Genomic DNA, 17,524 nt, shown 5'->3' with positions numbered 1-17,524 from the left:
GAGAGAGAGAGAGAGAGAGAGAGAAGCATGAATATGCATACATACATTTTACAAACAGGTTATTAGGAACAAAATATAAATATGATACCATAGAAACTTGTAAGGGTAGAAACGAGAATTGCTCAAGAGCAGTCACATGTAGAGGTCCCAACACTTGATTTTTAGGTACGGGTGTCTCGACAGATACGGTGACTGGTCACATGAGGCTTAAACCCCTTCCCCACCCCCTCCTTCACGTAAGAAATGCCTTGACAACTATGGTTCTCCCCCCCCCCCCCCTCCCCCACTTTTTTTAAGTACTAATCTGAAATTCTGTCATCTTCCAAATTTCTTAGCCAACCAAAAAAAAGAATAGCAGTCTAGAGCTTCAAATGGAGCCATAGTAAATTCAAATGTGCAACTTCTTAGCAGCGGACATCATGCTAGCCAAATAGATTTTCTCTTAACCAGAAAGACTGACAGACTGCACTGTAAAGACTGTAAGGTTATCCCTGGGGATAGCCTAACCTCCCAACAACATAGAATGGTGGTCCTGGACTTGTGCCTTACTTCACAGAAGCGTAGGATATGTAAGCCTTCTTGTCCTAAGATTAAGTAGTGAAACTTATAAGGAATAAAGTGATCAAACAAGGAAAATGGGATCTTGATGGAGACCCCAACACGATGTGGTACGAGATGGTGGGTTGTATAAAGAAGGTTGCTAAAGAGGTGTTGGGGGAAATGAAAGGCATTCCGCATGCCCCTAGAGAGACCTGGTGGTGGGATGATGAAGTCCAAGCAGCCATTAAGACCAAGAAAGCTTGTTTTAAGTCTTGGCAAAGGTCTAAAGAGGAAGAGGATTTACTAAGATACAAGTTGGCCAAAAACGAAGCCAAGAAGATCGTAGGGAAAGCAAGAGCGAAGAAATATGATGACCTTTACAATAATCTAAATTCAAAGGTTGGGGAAAAGGCTATTTTTAAAATAGCAAAAGTGAGAGAACGGATGTCAAGAGATTTAGACCATGTTCGATGTATTAAGAGCGAGGATGGCAGAGTTCTTATTAAGGATGAGGACATTGAAGATAGATGGAAAGAGTACTTCCACGGACACCTCAATGAAGACCCCACAAGTGACAGGGATGAGATCCCAATTGAGGTATGTACACAAAATTATGATGCATGAAAGTAAAAGAAGTAATAAGAAGGATGAAAGTAGGCAAAGCTCCAGGTATAGATATGTACACAAAATTCGGGATTCCTCTTCGCATAGATATGTATACAAAATTATGATGCATGAAGTAAAAGAAGCAATAAGAAGGATGAAAGTAGGCACAGCTCCAAGTATAGACGAGGTCCCAATTGAGGTGTGGAAGAACGTAGGACTTTGTAGTGTATCCTGGTTAACCAAGTTGTTTAACAAGATAACGACCACTAGGAGAATGTCAGATGAATGGAGGAGAAGCTTTGTGGGCCTAGTTTACAAAAGCAAAGGAGATATTCAAAATTGTAATAACTACAGGGGCATAAAGTTAACGAGCCATACGATGAAGTTATGGGAGAGGGTTATTGAAGCTCACTTGAGAAAGGAGACTACTATATCGGAAAACCAATTCGGATTTATGCCAGTGAGATCATCAATGGAGGCAATTTTCTTATGAAGGAGACTCATGGAAAGATATCGAGAGGGCAAAAAAGATCTTCATATGGTCTTTATAGATTTGGAAAAAGCCTATGATAGAGTTCCCAGAGAGCTAATCTCGAATATTTTAGAAAAGAGAAGGGTGTCATGTACTTACATAGACATAATTAAATATATGTATGCTGATGTGGTGACTAGCGTTAGACCAGCAGGGGGCCAAGGTAGTGAATTCCCAATCTCAATTGGGCTACACCAAGGATCAGTCTTAAGCCCTTATTTGTTTGCGCTTATCATGGATGACTTAATCAGAAGCATACAAGGGGAGGTCACATGGTGTATGATCTTTGCAGATGATATTGTTTTGGTATATGAGACAAAAGCAAGGATTAACACCAAAGTGGAACTATGGAGATCAACCTTGGAATCAAAAGGTCTGAAGATAAGTAGAACTAAGACCGAATGCATGATGTGTAACTTTAGCAACTTTGAGTCAGATAATGAAGTGGTAATATTAAGGAGGAGAAGATCCTGCAAAGTGATCACTTTAGATATCCGGGATCAATCATGAACAAGAAAGGCAACATAGATGACGATGTTCCACAAAGGATTAAAATAGGGTGGATGAAGTAGAGAGGCACGACCGAAGTTCTGTGTGATCGACGTATCCCTTTAAAGCTTAAAGGAAAATTTTATATAATTGTCATTAGACCGGCCATGATGTACGGATCGGAATGCTGGGTTGTGAAGAAGTGCCATATAAATAAACTTGGAGTTGCACTAAGGATCAGCCTTCAGCCCTTACTTGTTTGCGCTTATCATGGATGACTTAATTAGAAGCATACAAGGGGAGGTCCCATGTATGATCTTTGTAGATGATATTATTTTGGTAGATGAGACAAAAGCAAGGATTAACACCAAAGTGGAACTATGGAGATCAACCTTGGAATCAAAAGGTCTGAAGATAAGTAGAACTAAGGCCAAATACATGATGTGTAACTTTAGCAACTCTGAGTTAGATAATGAAGTGGTAATATTGAGGAGGAGATCCCGCAAAATAATCACTTTAGATATCCGGGATCAATCATGAACAAGAAAGGCGACATAGATGACGATGTTCCCCAAAGGATTAAAATAGGGTGGATGAAGTGGAGAGGCACAACCAAAGTTCTGTGTGATCAACGTATCCCTTTAAAGCTTAAAGGAAAATTTTATAGGATTGTCATTAGACCGGCCATGATGTACGGATCGGAATGCTAGGTTGTGAAGAAGTGCCATATAAATAAACTTGGAGTTACACCAAGCATCAGCCTTCAGCCCTTACTTGTTTGCACTTATAATGGATGACTTAACTAGAAGCATACAAGGGGAGGTCCCATGGTGTATGATCTTTGCAGATGAAATTGTTTTGGTAGATGAGACAAAAGCAAGGATTAACACCAAAGTAGAACTATGGAGATCAACCTTGGAATCAAAAGGTCTGAAGATAAGTAGAACTAAGACTGAATACATGATGTGTAACTTTAGCAACTCTGAGTCAGATAATGAAATGGTAATATTAAGGAGGAGGAGATGCCGCAAAGTGATCACTTTAGATATCCGGGATTAATCGTGAACAAGAAAGGCGACATAGATGACGATGTTCCCCAAAGGATTAAAATAGGGTGGATGAAGTGGAGAGGGGCGACCGAAGTTCTGTATGATCGACGTATCCCTTTAAAGCTTAAAAGAAAATTTTATAGGACTGTCATAGACCGGCCATAATGTACGGGTCAGAATGTTGGGTTGTGAAGAAGTGCCATATAAATAAACTTTGAGTTGCAGAGATGAGGATGTTGAGATGGATGAGTGGTAAAACTAGGAAGGATAAAGTAAGAAATGATCATATTAGAGCTGGGTTGGGAGTAGCTCCGATACATGAGAAACTTAGAGAGAGTCGATTGAGGTGGTATGGCCATATCCAACGGAGGCCTTCAAAGGCCCCAGTTCGGAAGAGCGACATGGAGACGGATTGAGGGAACCAAAAGAACCAGAGACAGGCCTAAGATAAACTTAGGAGAAGTGGTGAAGAAAGACATGATTAGTTTAGGCCTTACTCCTAGTATGACCTCAAATAGAGCTGATTGGAGATCCAAGATCCATGCAGTTGACCCCATTTAGCTGATCTTTGTTGTTGTGATGCTGTTTTGTATTCACACCTCTTCGGGACCTAGAGCAGAATGTTGAGTAGTTAAGAAGCAGTTCGTAGCTAAGAAGGGTCGATGCCCTAGAGTTTGTGTCGATGTGGTATGTCCCCCCCCCCCCCTTTTTACTTCTTTAATTTTATCTATCGACATCCATGTTGTTCCCCCCCCCCCCCTAGAGTTCTTTTTTAATAATTTGTCTCTTATTGGATCCATATAGCCGTCCCCATTAAGTTTGGATAAGGCTTGGATGTTGTTGAACTTCTTACCAGCAACAATAGAGTTTCTTTCTTATATAAGCACAAAAAGTTTACAAGCATATCTGAATCATTACCAAAAGGAACGAACTTGATAAGAACAGAAAGTATAGCCTTTTACACATGTAAAAAATTCAATCTTCAAGCAAGGAAACCGATCAGCAGAAAATGATTCCCCATGAAATACCTTTGAACTGAGTGTATGCCAAAGCCCAATCAAATAACTGAATAAGAGCTGATGTCAGCACAATTTTTTAGGAAAGAACTCGAGTAATCTTCAAATACCCTTATGATTCCTTCTTTCCAAAACCCCCAGAAGATGGAATAAGGAGTACATTCCACGAAACAAACCCCTTTCAGATCCCCAGGCCATGTCCAGGAAACTCCAAACATACCCAAGAAATATTTCCATAGCATTCAGCAATGAAATAATTAAGAGAGAAAAATAAAATATGTGAGGTCAACTCCTCATAGAAATGTTTAAAATTTCAACGAAACGGTCAAAATTTGGTGAAATATATCAGTTTCAATGGACCACGAAACGAAACCACATGTGAAATACAAAGAACACAATATTTTGTCCAAATGAGCGAAACAAAATGATAGAAATTTCTTCTTACAAAGTGACAAACTTCGAGTTAAAATGAGTTCAAATTGGCGAAATTAATGTAGACCAGTCACAAGTGATAACCAGTCCACAAGAGGATCGCAAACTTCAGGTCCAACATCAGTAAATACTTCAATCGATTCTCAAATTTGCCAGAAATTTCAGAACAGTAAAATAAAAAATAAGAAATCAAAGAAGGGAAGAAGAAGATAGGGTAATCTCTCTCTGACTCGGGTCTCTCACCCACGACCTCTCACCGTAATTTGGTCTCTCACCAATGGCATCTCACCATACACTATCACAAAGCAAAAACCACAATGCTATATTTTTTTTCTCCCTCAATTTCATTAATGAAATTTGTGTAATAGAAGGCTCAAAAACAAACTCAAACACTAAAAAAGAAAGGCCTAATCTAATCATTAACTAATTAGGTAACATAAACAGACTAGGAAACTAAAATAATGAAAAAAACTGACCCAAAACATGATTCTAACTAAACCAATAGAATTAGGGTTTAATGGAGTTAGGGATAATGGAGATGGACTGGGATGGTGTAGGCTTAGGTTAGATGGTAAGAAGAAGAAGGGGATGACTGAAAATAATAAACAACTTACTAGAGTTGCAGGTTCTTCAATGGCAGCAGCAGTAATAGCTTGAAGACGATGATTGAAGATCCTCCCGGTACTTGAAAGACGCAAGGAGTCACTGAGAATCCACCCGCCCTTCACTCCTTGATGTAACTCACAAGGGGGGTCTTGATATGACTCACAAGACTAGATCTCACTGGAGAGAACAGCAGCAGCAGACAAAGGCAGCAAGCATCGATTTTGTTAAACATAAAACTGGTGGGGGAGCCTCTCCCACGATCTCTTATTAATAAGAGCCTAAGGGCCAAATCAGATTACAATTCAAACTCCTCCATCAGAAATCGTGGAGGTTTAAATCTGAAGTTAAAACACTTAAAAGAGAAAAGACCTAACTACCCTTAATAACTTAAGACAACTTAAATATTCCCTAACAACCAATAGGATCAAATCCCCTAACAACCAATAGGATTAGATCACTTAAAACAGCTGAAATAAAAGATACCCTAGGAACCAATAAGAATAAAACAATCTCAGCCAAAAGGATTAAGTCCTTAAGGCTGCTAAAAAAAACTAAATATAGAACTGAAATAAACTATATTAAGGCTCCTACTAAAACCCTATGATCAAGGGGGCTTCTTCAGGTCATGGAGACTTGGGTCTGCATCACATGGTCTTCTCTCACCAATGGCATCTCACCATACTCTCTCACAGAGCAAAGCACAATGCTGTCTTTTTTCCTCAATTTCATTACTGAAATTCGTGTACAAGGCTGTAGCCCCTTACAAACTTATACAGAAGACTCAAAAACATACTCAAACACTAAAAAGGAAATGTCTAACCCAACCCTTAACTAATAAGGTAACATAAACTGACTAGGAAACTAAAATAATGAAAGAAACAGACTTAAAACATGATTCTAACTAAACTACAAAGTAAATCCCGTTTTCCTAATTTCTCCTAGAGTTCGAGAACTCGCGAGATCTCACCGAGTTTCTCGGTTTTTTGAAGACCCAAGACGAGACTAGAGGCGAGTCTCAAAAGTGCAAAATCTCGCCGATATCGAGATATCAGCGAGATATCGGATCTCAGTTTCGGCCCATATTTTTACCCATCTACCACTTAAATACCCCACCTAACTCGACAGAACTCACCATATCTCGACGAGTTCTGTCCAAAACCCCCAAAATTCTCTCTTCTTCCCAAAACTACTATGTTACATCATTTTTGGATGGATTTCAAGCCTTGAACTGTGTTTCAGCTGCACATTTGAAGATTCAACTCCACTTTTGCAAGATTGATCACAAATTTGAAGATTTTTCAACTCCACTTTTGCAAGATTCGTTTGCACATTTGAAGATTCAACTCCACTTTTGCTTATTTAAGTTGTTTAGCTATTAATTGAATGTTTTGCTTGCTTTCTATTACTAAATTATGTGTAGAGTAGGGTATTTTAGTACGTCATCGCCTACCAACCTATGGTCCAAATTGAGACTCGTATTTGGACTTTGTTTTTGCAAAATCCAATAGTGTCATTGTGTTTAAATGGCCTAAAACAGACTGAATACCAAGTTTCAAACCCAAACTAGGTCTAAAACCCACCAAGTTGAGGCTTTGAGTTGGAAAAAAAAAAAATGCACCAACTCGGCGAGATCTCAGCTCGACTTGGCTCGGTTTTTTCAAGGACCGAGTTGGTACCGAGACCCGAGTTTTAGTACTATGATTTCTCCAGATCAGATATAATGTGTACAATTGAAGCTTGATCCTTACGATCTCTTTTTGGAAAAAGCTATCTGCTGAATCGGATAATCTCACTATTGAAGAAAGAGACACAGAGGGCCCCCTAGAAGGGGGAAAAGAAACAAACAAAAAGCTAATACAGTAATACAAAGCCACACACACACTAACGAGTAGGGAGACCCCAAGAGGCAACAATGAGCCTATCCCTAGGAGAGTCAGCAAATCTAGAGAAGGACCCAGGCAACCTGTTTCTAACATCAAAGAGAATGGTGTCCCAAATCTGCTGGAAATATCTAGATTTAGATGTCCAGCTTCTGAGGTTGAGCTCCATCCAAATGTGATAAATAGTGGTGTCGATTGCAAGCTTTCCGACACGATCACAAACTGAATTACCTCCAAAGGACATGTCAACCCAAATCATTCACGCTCGAAGAGAAAATACTTCTTCTCTAAGGCCAGCATCTAGAAAGGAGGTCATTCCAAATTAAGGAGGAGAAAGAGGCAGCCAAAGAAGAGGGGGTCAACATCTTAAGTGGCAATCCAACAAAGGCAGCAAGATGGAGGGGTGCAACTTGGGCAGGCTGGGCTGGAGATTTTGGAATTGCAGGCCCAGCTGGGGGCACTTATCCCCAGCCCAAGTCCCAGCAGGCCCGACCTTGGGCTGGGAATCTAAACCCATACCAGCCCAAATATTCAAACCCTGGAATGGCGCCTACAGGTTTTGCCATTGGAAAACACAATCACATTTGGTTTTTACTAATATCATTATATCTATAAAACCCAAGGTACTAAAACTCGGAACTCGGTACCAACTTGGTCCCTTGAAAAACCGAGTCGAGTCGAGATCTCGCCGAGTTGGTGCATTTTTTTTTTCCAACTCGAAGCCTCAACTCGCTGGGTTTTAGACCTAGTTTGGGTCTACAACTTGGTATTCAGCCTATTTTAGGCCATTTAAACACAATGGCACTATCAGATTTTCCCAAAAAAAAGTCCAAATAGGAGTTATGTATTAGTCAAACTTAATTTGGTGTGCACGAATGCTGTCAAAATTGCTCTGAATGAAAATATTTTCTTGGATATCAAAACAAATGAATATTTTACCGCACTTTTGGTTTTTAGCAATGTTTTACCATATTAAGATTTATGGTATTTTTAGATTTGAGAAAAACCCCAGCATTAGAAAATTGGAAATTGCACCTATTGCCGAAAATCCAGTTTTTGTTCTTGAACTGGGGGGTTGACTTTTTTTCCTTTGGGAATTTTATTTTTTAATATTTTTATTGTATTCAAATAGGGGGTATTTGCTTATTTATGAATAATATCTTAAGTAAATGAAATACAAATACACAAGTAAATGAAATACAAATACACAAGTAAATGAAATACAAATACAAAACATTTACTTAAATGATATTAGGCATAAATAAGTGTTTGTCTTAGTTCCTGGCCTAAATAAGTGTCTGTATACCAAGGTTTGCATAGATAGGTGTCTGTATACCAAGATTTTCCACCAAGATCTCGAGATCTGGCACTTATATAAAGGAGTTTGGGTCGAGATTCTTGAGATCTCGAGAGCTTTCGAACTATGATAAAACCTCATTATACTTGCATGATTGCATGTGAATCAGGTGCAGGCCGGCCGGGGTGTGATTCCTCAGCCCCAACACAGACCAACCCCACTACATACTAAAATTTCTCAACCTTAACCCCACCCACGGGCTAAATCCCAGCCCAAGACAGGAAAATTTTGCTCTGGTTCAGTTTTTTAGGGCCCAAGTTGCACCCATGTCCAACAACAAAAACTCAGCCTTATCCCAACTAAATGGGGTAGGCTACATAGATCCTTGCCCTCCAATCAGCTCTATTTGAAGTCATACTTGATACCAGGCCTAAGCTATGTTTGTCTTTCCTCACTACTTCTCCTAAGGTCATTTTAGGTCTGTCCCCGGCTCTTTTAGTTCCTTCAATTTGAATCAAATCACTCCTCCATACTAGAGCATCCAAGGGCCTCCGTTGAAAAAGGCCATGCCACCTCAAATGACTTTCTCGTAGCTTAACATGTATTGGAGCTACTCCCAAATCAGCTCTAATATTAACATTCCTTACTTTATCCTTCCTAGTTTTGCCACTCATCCATCTTAATATCCTCATCTCCGCTACACTGACTTTATCTATATGATGCTTCTTAACTGCCCAACATTTACACTATACATCATAATCAGTCGTATGATTGTCCTATAAAATTTTCCTTTTAGTTTTAAAGGAATACGCCGATCACATTTGCACTGGTTCAGTTTTTTAGGGCCCAAGTTGTACCCATGTCCAACAACAACAACAACTCAGCCTTGTCCAAACTAAATGGGGTAGGCTACATAGATCCTTGCCCTCCAATCAGCTCTATTTGAGGTCATACTTGATACCAGGCCTAAACTATGTTTGTCTTTCCTCACCACTTCTCCGAAGGTCATTTTAGGTCTGTCCTTGGCTCTTTTAGTTCCTTCAATTTGAATCAAATAACTCCTCCTTACTGGAGCATCCAAGGGCCTCCATTGAAAATGGCCATGCCACCTCAAAATGACTTTCTTGTAGCTTATCATGTATTGGAGCTACTCCCAAATCAGCTCTAATATGAACATTCCTTACTTTATCCTTCCTAGTTTTGCTACTCATCCATCTTAACATCCTCATCTCTGCGACACTGACTTTATCTAAATGATGCTTCTTAACTGCCCAACATTTCGCACCATACATCATAATCAGTCGTATGATTGCCCTATGTAATTTTCCTTTTAGTTTTAAAGGAATAAGCCGATCATACAACACTCCGGACGCACCTCTCCATTTCATCCATCCTATTTTAATTCTTTGTGAAACATCATCCTCTATATCACCTTCTTTTGATGTAGTGTCAAGCTTGAAAAAGATCCCTCATGCTGTTTTGGTCTACATCAGAACTAGACCCAAACCGCAGGGACAAGAACCAGCCCCAATTAAGCCCAGCCGTGGGTTAAGCTGGCCAGGGTTAGTCTCTACAATATTATTGCTGGTGGGGTCCATGAAGTCGACTCCAAAGAGCCACCAGATCTGAGTTTAATTTTATTAAAGTGTCTTTTAATAATCCAATGTGTCTTTTCATTTTTCTAGGCTTAGTTAATGAGTTGATTTCTTTTTTTAGGTGCTTTAATTAGACTTTTCAGTTTTCAAGTTGGGTCTTTTAAATTTTCTATGTAGAAGTCCAAAAGTTTGTGTAAGTAATTACTTTTACTTGGTATTAGTTTCTAGGTAATTTAATGCTTCAGAGGAGTTAGCTTCTAGGTGATGAATGCTCGAGTCCAAGAGTCATTTTTATTATCTTTATATATTCATGTAATCCAACAATGAAAGGAAGATTTGAAGAATGAATTGAATATTGGATTTCATTGGAAATCAGCAGGTGTGCTTGATCACCTTCTATCCCTCCCCTCTGCTTAACGTCTTCTCTTCTTTCTCTCCCCCTCTCAATCTCATCTCTTCTCCTCTCCCTCATGATATACCCTCTCATCCCCCCTTCTTTTCTTCTCTCTTCATCCAAGATCAGAATCTGACCTTCAAACCTCGTCTTCTCCCTTTATCCTATCCCTAACCTCCCTATAAACTAGATATGATCTCTCTCTCTATTACAGAATCTGAACCTTTCCATCTGCGTCATCTTTATTTATGATTGAGCCCAGATACCTAAAATAATCACTTTGAAGAATCTCCCTCGCATAAATTTTCACCACCTCATTATCCGTTCTAGTGTAACCAAAGTTACACACCATATACTCCGTTGTCGTTCTACTTATATTAAAAACTTTTGATTCCAAGGTCAATCTCCATAACTCCAACTTGGTGCTAATCCCTACTTTGGTCTCATCCACCAAGACAATATCATTAGCAAAAAGCATACACCAAGGAACATCATCTTAAATGTCTCTAGTTATGTCATCCATGATAAGTGCAAACAAATCAGGGCTTAAAGCTGATCCTTGATGTACCCCAATTGTAATTGGGAATTCACTACCTTGCCCCCCCCCCCCCACGGTACTTACACTTGACACCGCACTATCATGCATATCTTTAATTATGTCCACATACTTACTTGAAACACTTCTCTCTTCTAGTACTTGTCAGATTAACTCTCAAGGGACCCTCATAAACTTTTTTTAGGTCAATAAAGATCATATGGAGGTCCTTTTTACAATCTCTAAAATCTGGTTCTTTGACCCATGTTTGAATTACTCCTACACCAACGTCCTAAATTCCACAATCCCCCTCCCAATTCAAATCATAACAATACAAATGGGCCAGCAAAGTATAAACTATAAACCTCACCAAGGGTTCCACACCATCCTTCCGTCCTATAGTTCAAAGTAGACTATAACATGGTTCTCATGGCACCATGGCAGCAAGGCGAGGCAATGCAATGGTAAACCGCCATGGCGGTTAGGTGATGACTATGTACAGGGAAGGTACCAAGGAGAGCACCGTATTTTATAGCCTAGTCAGGTTTGCGTCGTCTTATATGTGTGTGTGCGTGTGTCTATATATATATATATATATATATATAGAGAGAGAGAGAGAGTGAGAGAGAGAGAGAGAGAAAGAGAGAGAGAGAGTGAGTGAGAGGACAAATCCCCAAACCCCGCAGTAGCGGGATATATATATATATATATATATGTGTGTGTGTGTGTGTGTGTGTGTGTGTTGGGAAGATCTACATATAAAACATAAGGGTGGTAGAAATTCTATTATAAAAACTAATAAGGGGAAAATGAAAAAAGATTTATAAACATGTGGTGGGCTCAAGACTAGGATATTAGGTCTAGGCACCTTGATACATAAAGCAACGGGCCACCTTGGGCCTCAAAGCCTGCCTTGCAATTTGCATTCCCATTCTTTATACCAAAACCCATCCACTATTTTATTGAAATTGAAGGTTTTTTTTTTTTTTTTTTTTTTTTGGATGAATAACAATTAAATTACGAAGAGAAAGAAGGAATATTCAAGCCCAAAGGCAAAACCGAAGCAAGGAACTAGCTAGGGCGCAAAATGGAAGGAGGGAGACCCCAGGCAACAACAATGAGCCTGTTCCTTGGGGTGTCCTTCACATCCGAGGGGGGGAGGGATCTGATCTTAGATGAAACATCAAAGAAGATGGCCTTCCAAATCATGTCGAAAGAGCGGGAGTTGGACGTCCATCTTCTGAGGTTGCGTTCCATCCAGATATGGGAGATAGTGGCACAAAAGGCAATCTTGCCAACCGAATCACAAATCGTCTTCCCACCAAACGTCATGTCAATCCAAATCCATTCCCTGCTGAGGGGGAGGGGGGAGTGCCGACCTGGCCAACAGTGACGAAGAACACGGGACCAGATGGAAGAAGCAAAGGGGCAGGCGAAAAACAGGTGATCTGCATCTTCAGACCCATTCCAACAGAGACAGCAACTGGGGTTAACCTGAATATGCTGATAGATGAGGAAGCCTTGGGTGGGAAGGCACTTTGCTTGGGCGTGCCAAGCGGTGAGACTATGGCGGGGGATGTGGCCTCTAAACCAGACAACTCTGTGCCAAGGACATGGGGTCCCTCTATGTCTAACCAAGTCCCAAGCGGAGTGAGAGGAGAATCTGCCTGAGGGGGAGTGGAGCCAGAGGGTGGTGTCACCTCTACCGCAGTGCCCAGGGGGGATGGGGGGGGGGAGGGAGCTCCACAGGTCAGCCAGGGGGGGAGGGGAGGAGGGGGGGGACTAAGAGCCATTGGAGATAATAGAGGCAACAAGGGCAGATCTGTCCAGGCTGGAGGAGTAGATCTCTCTGGGGCTCACAATGGAAGAGAGGACACCAGAAGGGTGCCATTTATCAAGCCAAAGCAAAGTGGTCGAACCATCATCTATCCTGCAAGAAATGGCGTCCCTGGCTAAGTGTCTCACCTGGAGAATCCTGCGCCAAACCCAGAAGGAGTCAGCCCCTGGGCTAATAGACCAGATGGAGTCCCTACGGAGAGGCCCAGCATAAACCCAAGAAGTCCAGATGCTAGTTTTGTTGGTGAGGAGCTTCCAGATAAGCTTGATGGATCCAGCAATGTTGACATCTTTAATTCTCCTGAGCCCAAGGCCTCCTTCAGATTCAGGGACACAAAGGGAAGCCCAGCTCATGGGACGAATGAACCTGGCAGAGTCCACTCCTTTCCAAAGGAAAGCACACATAATAGATTCAGCCGCCTTGATAGTAGCCTTTGGGAGGCCAAAAACACCACTCCAAAAGATGTAGTAAGACTGAAGCACCGATCTAATCACCTCAAGCCGACCTACATAGGATAAGAGCTTGGCTTTCCAAATCTGAAGCCTCTTGCGAAGGAGATCCAAGATGGGCGAGCAGTGGTGGGCTGAAAGTCTGGTAGGGATGAGGGGAAGGCCAAGGTAGCGGACAGGTAAGGTGCCAATGGTGAAGCCACAGAGGGAGGATAGGGAGGTTTTGGTGGTACCAAGAACACAGGCAAGGAAGATTTGGGACTTAAGGAGGTTGATGCGGAGCCCCGAAAGGTCATGGAAAAGGTGAAGGGAAGACATGATGGACTCAATGGAGAGAGGGTCAGCCTTGGAGAAGATCATGAGATCATCAGCGAAGGCAAGGTGAGTCAGGTTGGTAGGCTTGCATTTAGGAATGGGGGTGATGAGGTGGAGGTCTGTTTTGGATTGGAGGCTACGAGAGAGGACTTCTAGGGAAAGGCAAAAGAGAAAAGGGGAAAGGGGACAACCTTGTCGAATACCAACAAAGGAGGGGAAAGGGAAAAAACCAGCCGGGCTGCCATTCAGAAGCACAGAGAAGCGAGTGGTGGAGATGCCATGGTAAATCCAGTTAACAAAGATAGGAGAGAAGGACATCTTGAGGAGGACTTGAGAGATGAAGTCCCAACGGATGGAATCAAAAGCCTTATGGATGTCGATTTTTAAAAGAGCAGACGGGGGCAGGGATTTGCGGTCGAAACCTCGGACGATTTCCTGGCAAAGGATGATGTTATCCGAGATACTTCGGCCAGCAATGAAGGCAGATTGATTGGAACTGACAAGGGAGACAATGACAAGGCTGAGCCGGTTGGCAAGAATTTTTAGCAATGAACTTATACAGGAGATTACAGAGGGAGATGGGTCTAAAGTCAGACATTGCCGAGGCTCCAGAGAACTTGGGAATGAGGCAGAGGAAGGATTGATTGATGCCATGAATCTGATTCGGATTGAAGAAGAAGCTCTTAATGGCAGCAATAAGATCGGTCCCAATGATGTCCCAGGATCCTAGCATGTGGTGAAGAATCCCATGCTAAACCCATCAGGGCCCGGAGCTTTGCTAGCCTTATGGGAGCGAACAGCAGAGGAGCTTTCCGAGTCGGAGGGGATGGAGCTGAGGGAGCGGAGGAGGTGGGCGGGGATGAACTTGTTGAGCAGGTCATCAGGAAGGGGGGGAAGGGTGGAGGGAGGGGGGCAAAAAATACTAGTGAAATAGTTCACAGCTTCAGCTTTGATGGCACCAACAGAGGAGAGAACCGAGCCATCAGAGGAGGTAAGAGAGAGAATGGAAGTGGAGTTGGAGCGGGCTTTAAGGGCGCGGTGAAAGAAGGCGGTGTTCGAATCTCCAAGCTCAAGCCATTTGATTCGAGATTTCTGCTTAAGGAAACTTTCTTCTTGGGAGAGAGACGAGGAAAGCTCAGAGGCGGCAAGGACTTCTTCCTCAGCGAGGGAAGGGTTGAGGGGGTCAGATTGAAGGCGGAGCTGGATGGAGGAGAGGGTGTCCCGAAAAGAGGAGACACGAGATGAGATGTTACCAAAGGTGGAAGAATTCCAAGATCTGAGAGCCATCTTGACATTTTTGAGCTTTTTAGAGAGAGCTAAAAGAGGGGACGAGAAGGAGAAGACAGGGATGTTCCAAGCGGCTTGGACAACAGGGAGGAAGCCAGGGTGAGAGGACCACATATCGAACATCTTAAAGGGTTTTGAGCCAAAGGATAAAAAGGGGAGGACAAAAAGAGAAATGGGAGAGTGGTCTGAAAGACCAGGAAGGTCCAAAAAGGCATAGCAGGAAGGAAGGGAGGAGAGCCAAGGTTCATTGACTAGGACTCTGTCAAGCTTGCAGGCAACTCTGACAATGCCAGAGCGCTTGTTGCGCCATGAGAGATCAGCACCCGACCACCTAAGGTCGTTAAGCCCAGAGTCATCTAGACAGGAATTAAAGGCTGTGACGGCTTGGAAGTCGATAGGGGAACCTCCTAACTTTTTATAATTGAAACGGACCACATTGAAATCACCACTGATACCCCAAGGAGAGGAGCCAACAGACAGAGAAATGGATCGGATATCTTCTCATAAAGGAATTCTATCCGGGTGACGATTGAGGGCGTAAACCATAGTGAAGAAGAAGAGGTGATTGTGAAGGTGGTCGGAAATGCTGAGGTGGATTAATTGGGAAGAGGAAGAAGAGACCGAGATATGAAATTTGGCGGGATCCCAAAGAATCCATATTCGGCCGGAAGGGGAATGGTCATAGTTGGAGAGGAAGGACCAAGAGGGGGAGAGAGAATGGGCTATCTTGGAAGAATTGGGCTCGAGCACCTTGGTTTCGAGGAGGCAGCAAAGGGGGGATTTGGAGGATTTGAGACGGGCACGAATCTCAGCTTGTTTGGCCGGGGCGTTTAGCCCACGGACATTCCAAATATTCCAAGGGATCATAAGAGGGGAGGGGGGGTGGCAGCCAACCAAAGGTGGAGGTGACTCTGGACCCCGGTGGAACATTACGGGGCCTGAGGCGATAATCCTTCAAAGGGGGAAAGCAGACCAAGCTGGAACCAGAAAGGGGGGTTGAGGTTGGGTCAACAGACTTAGGCTGGACCGGCTCAAAGGCGATTGGGGGGGTTAAGTGGGTTAAGTGGGTGGGTTGGTGGTTCGGGTTTAAGTGAGGTAAGACAAGGGGAGAGGGATGGGCTTCAGAGAGAACACGTGGAAAGGTCCAAGGGGTATTAGTGGAAAGAGGGGACAGCATTGGGGTTCGCGTCGTGGGTAGGTGAAAGCTAGAAAAGGGGGGGCATAGTTGATCAACAGGGAAAGGGCTGGGGTTTTCATTAACGAAAGAGGAAGGGTTTGTAAGCGAAGGCAAAAGGTGATTTGCAGAGGGATCTGCAGCGGAAGGCTGAGGATCAGCGTTGCAGGACTTCAAAGGCTCGAGGAGATCCGGTGTAACAACATCTCCAGCGGCGTCAGGATCCAGACTCGACAAAGCAGCAAATCTGTTGTGTCCTGCTTCAGAAGGACAGCGAGGTAGGTAGGCATCGGGAACCTCGCCATAGGAGGGTGCCTCGGCAGGGCCTTTATGGTTTTTCCGGCAACGGTTTCTCTGCTTTTTCCGGCCACGAGAGGGGAAAGGAGAGCCACTATCTTCCAGAGCCAAGGAGGACTTCCTGGTGGATTCCTCATCCTCCACAAGATCAGAGCCATTTTTGACTGCTGCCGAAGAAGGCAGAGAGGCTCCATTTCCAACAGCGACAGCTTCTAGTGGTTCTTCAGGCGGCGTAACATCACGGAGAACAATACCACGGGCCCCAATCTCAACCGAAGACTCAGCAGCATGGGAGGGTGCGGTTGAGGTGGCCTTAGAGACAAGGGATCCAGAGTTCGCAGCTTCCAGCGGTTCGTCAGACGGCGAAGCATCACGAAGAACATTGCCAAGGGCCCCAACCTCAATCAAAGACTCAGAAGCAGGAGGGGGAGCGGTTGGGGTAGTCTTAGGAGCACAGTGCTTCAAAGATTGGCCAAAGAGTTTGCAGTTGGAGCAGTGAGGAGGCAGGCCTTCGTAGAGGACTCATTGTGTGAAAGAGTAACCGTCTTCCTCAAGGATGGTGACGAAATCAGGAGGTGGGACATCAGCGCTGAGTTCGACACAGATCCGAGCAAAGGAGAGGCGGTCCATCCTCATGGTGCGTTCATCAGAGAAGAGGGGATTGCCAATAGTCGATCCGACGATACTAAGACCAGAGGGGCACCAGAAGTGGAATGGAAGACCAGGTAGAGTGAGAGGGAAGTACGATGATCCCACTGCCTAAGAAAAATTTGCTTCTTACCAATCTGCCAAGGGCCTCCGTCTAGAGCACGGGCTTTGTCTGATTCATCGGAGAATCTGAAGATAAAGACGCCATTGGAAAGCAGATAGATGTACACAGCACCAGCAGCTCGCCATTGCTTCAGGAGAGAAGCCTTTACCACGTGGTAAGGGGGACGACCACCAAGGAAGTGACCAACGAGGCAACACTGCCATTTAGAGATTTCGTCATCAAGCAAACCTTTGGAGCAGAACCCAGCAATGGAGCCATCAAGGGAGGTAGGGGGGACAAAATGAAGTGAGTGTCGGGCAGGTGCAGATGGGGTGTTGCCAGAGAGGATGGAGCTCCAAGAGTTGGCAGCGGTGGGACGAAGGTCACAGACAGGGCTCAATGAGGGGGACTGAGTGGGGGAGGATGTGGGAGCACGGGTAGGG

At 43.4% G+C, this 17,524-nt stretch overlaps 1 protein-coding gene across 2 annotated transcripts in view; it reads right to left on the bottom strand.

Moving 5' to 3' along the window:
- The window catches only part of LOC122646175 (vacuolar protein sorting-associated protein 54, chloroplastic), a 130,514-nt gene that overhangs the window by 60,089 nt on the left and 52,901 nt on the right, over positions 1–17,524 (bottom strand). The gene's annotated exons all lie outside the window — the stretch shown is intronic.

The sequence above is a fragment of the Telopea speciosissima genome, chromosome 11 (genome assembly GCF_018873765.1).
Source record: "Telopea speciosissima isolate NSW1024214 ecotype Mountain lineage chromosome 11, Tspe_v1, whole genome shotgun sequence".
In the NCBI taxonomy this organism is placed as follows: Eukaryota; Viridiplantae; Streptophyta; class Magnoliopsida; order Proteales; family Proteaceae; genus Telopea; species Telopea speciosissima.
The sequence above is the reverse complement of the archived record's forward strand: the minus strand, read 5'-3'. Positions and strand labels throughout refer to the sequence as shown.